This window comes from Tupaia chinensis, unplaced genomic scaffold (genome assembly GCF_000334495.1).
Source record: "Tupaia chinensis unplaced genomic scaffold, TupChi_1.0 Scaffold144384_1, whole genome shotgun sequence".
In the NCBI taxonomy this organism is placed as follows: Eukaryota; Metazoa; Chordata; class Mammalia; order Scandentia; family Tupaiidae; genus Tupaia; species Tupaia belangeri.
In genome coordinates, this window is record NW_006204244.1 from 9,297 (window position 1) to 12,972 (window position 3,676).

Sequence of the window (3,676 nt, forward strand, 5' to 3'; positions counted from 1 at the left end):
TGGTCACTACAGATATTCTGAATTCCTTATCTGACATTTCTACAACTTCCATTGTGTTGTCTGTTGGTGATCCAGAATTGATGTTTTCCCTTGGGGAGAGACATTTTGTTGATTGCACATATTTCTTTTGCCTCTATGATTGTTCCTAGTCATCTTATCATCGATCTATACATTCCTTCCTAGGTTATTCAAGGTGTCTCTGAGCATTCAAAGGTGTGTAGGAGTAGAGAATTAGCAATCTCTCTTCTGCTCTGCCTTTCCCATGGGAGGATTCTATTCCTTGACTATTTTGATTGAATAATGTTTCTATGAACATTGGCATGTGACTATCTCTTCAATATTCTGCTTTCAATTACTTTGGGAATATATATGTCCAAAAATGTTATTGCTAAATAACATGGTAATCATATTTTTAATTTTTTGAAGTACCACCTTTCTGTACTCTAAAGCAGCCATACCATTTTAAATTGCCACCGACTATGTATAGGGGTTTAAATTTATTCATAGCCTCACTAACATTTATTATTTTCTGATGAAAGAAAATGGTTTTTGGTGGTCTTCAATAAAAGATATTAAGAAAAAAAACACACATATTTTTTTTTCCAGATCAATAGCTTCATACCAGGTACCACACACAGGGTTTGCTCAAGCAATGAAATTATATTTGGTAGAGTAGCTACAATTAGAGTTACCACCTGGTAAATTGACATTACTCCAAGGCCCACCTGCTTTCTGCACTGGTCAGAAAGGAGAGTTGAATAGGGATATGGTAAGGATCATCACCCCAGGATCAGCAGATGACATAATGGTTATGTCGCTGGACTCCCATGTAGTTGACCACAGTTTGAGCTGTGGACCCAGTGGCTTAAAATACATGCTAGGTGTGACTGCATGTGTGCCCAAAATCCCAAGAGGAGAATGGAGAAGGGATGGCAGTGTGACTATATCCCCAGGGAGTGATTTAACACTTTCTGTCTCTCTGACTCTCTGACGAGCACACGTGCTGTGATATTGAACACCTTTTCATATACTTGTTGGTTATTTGTATGTCTTCTTAGGAAGAATGACTATTCATTTTAAAACAAATATTTTTTTTCATTTATTTTTAATTCGATTGCTGTGTATCATAATAGCATACCAAACAAATTTTCCCATTATAAATACATTGTATATTGGTTCAGTCAAAGCCACTACTTTCCATATTATAAGCAACAGATTTCTTTCCACTTTGGGTCCCTTAAATGTTTTGTTTCCCTCTTTTTCCCTAAGTTACATTATTTTTCTATTGTTGAGTTTCTTATTTATTTCAAATATTAGATATATAACATTAGATATACTTCTTATCAGATAAATTATTTATAAACCTTTCTCCCATTCCATAGGTTACATTTTCATTTTGTGGATTGTTTACATTGCAGTACAGAATGTTTTTTTGTTGCTGCAGTCCCGTGTATTTATTTTTGCTTTAATTACCTATCTGTGTATTGGTTTATGCATGGGCTCTTCTATTTCACTGGCCCATGTATCTGGGTTTTTTTTTTTAATGTCAATATCATACTGTTTTAAGCATTATAGTCTTGTATTACAGTGTGAAATCAAAATATGACTTTTTTTGTTCCTCTTGCTCAAGATTGCATTAGTTATAATGGATCTTTGGTGGTTCTCAGAAAATTTTAGAATTCTTATTTCTACTTTGGTGAAACGTGTCCTTGAGGTTTTGATAGGGATTAGGCAGAATTTGCAGATCATTTTGTGTTTTATCAGCATTTCAACAAAATTAATTCTGCAAAGTAATGAACAAAGAGTATCTTTCAATTCACTTGTGTGTTCTACAATCTCTTACATCAATGTTTTACACTTTCTGCGTACTGATCACTTTCCAAGTTAAATTTCTTTTTTAGTCCTTTATTCTTTATGATTCTATTGCAAATAAAATGTTTTTCTTGGATTCTTTTTGGAGTAATATAGTTTTAATTATAAAAAATGTTATCATGGGCTTCTTTGGCAGCTGTGTTGGCTACTGGTTTCCTCCGCAGTGAAAGATACTGTGGTCTTGTGTGGAGCAAAGCACTGGAGTTTAGCACAGCAAATGTGACAGGATCCTTGCTGGTAAAAATTATAGGGTGTGTATGGTGGCCAGGAGGACTATTGTGACCCTCAGTGGAGAGAGCTGCTAAACTCTTCTGCAGAGAAAGATACTAGAATGAAGGTGGCTCCTGGTGTGTGGCTAAAACCAATAGGACCCTTCTTTCTTTGCTCCCAATCATCTCTAAAAGTCTCAGGTGTGTGTTCTCCCCAGTAATTTGGTTGGGGTGATACTGAAAGTCTGGTCAGTGTTGCAAAAAGCTCAGGAATCTTGTTGTATACCTCACTTCCCTTTCTGAGCAATAGAAACTCACAAATGAGGAGTTTCATCTTTATAGGTAGAAGTGCTATCAGGAAATGGGATGATGCAAGGAAAGTAGAACTTTATTTTCCCCGCCTTCTTTGTATGGTTTCTCTTAGGCTTTTTTCTTACAATTTATTTCTGTAGCTTCTTAAGTGGACCTCTCAGCTCTTCCAGAGTTATCTTTATTTGTAGATAGCTGTACAGTTGTTGTTCTTGGTGGGCAGAGTGGAGGTAGGATCACTACTCTGTCATCTCACTGACATCACTAAAGTCTGTTTAATTTTTGATGCTCTTTTCATGAGGGAGAGTTCAAAGCTTCATAGTCCACCATTTTGCTGAAGACAATAATTTTTTTTTTCTCCTCCACCATCAAGGACACTTTTAATTATATTAGGCCCTCCTGAACAACACAGAATAGTCTTTTAGAATCAACTGATTAGCAACCTTAATTCTATCACCTACTTTAATTCTCTTTGCCCATATAATCTGACCTATAGATTCTGGAGATTAATCTGTGATATCATTTGGGGTGATCATAGTGTCTACACTATCTTTCAATCTATTATTTTTCAATATACATAAAATATTTTTCCAAATTCATGGCTTTATTTAAAAAAAACTAATATTTGAGAAAAAGGATTTTGAGCCTTGAGCCAAATTCACAAATAATTACTCACTTTGAAATAATGAGAGTTTGGTAAGTTTTAGTGTTTCCCTCACTTGTAAGAGTAGTCAACTGCTGGGACCAGCAGTTTGCGTAATGGTTATATTGCTGGACTCCCATGTAGTCGACCACAGTTCGCGTCCTGGACCCAGTGGCTTAAAACTCACGTCAGGTGCGTGTGCGTGCATGCCCAAGATCCTGAGAGGAGAATGGAGGAGAAGGGATTGTGGCGTGGCCATGTCCCCTGAGGGGTGATCTTTCGCTTTCTGTCTCTATGTCTCTCTCTGTCTGTCTGGCGAGCGCACGCGCCCTATAGCAAAAACCTCTCCAAAAAAAAAAAAAAAAAAAGAGTAGTCAAATGCTTTTGTTTGTTTGTTTGTTTGTTTTTAAGGTTCTATCTTCCTGCTGCTAATTAACAACATCAGACATTTCTGTTCATTTCTATATTTCTTACATCCACCAGTCTTTCAATTCTTTGTATAGGATACAAGAAATAAATTTCTCTATTTTTCTTTCACCATATTATTCACCTTTGCACTCACAACTCAGTATACTAGCAAAATTCACACAAAGACAACTTTACTAAGTATGAGAACTATTGCAGTAATAAAACGGTATAAATT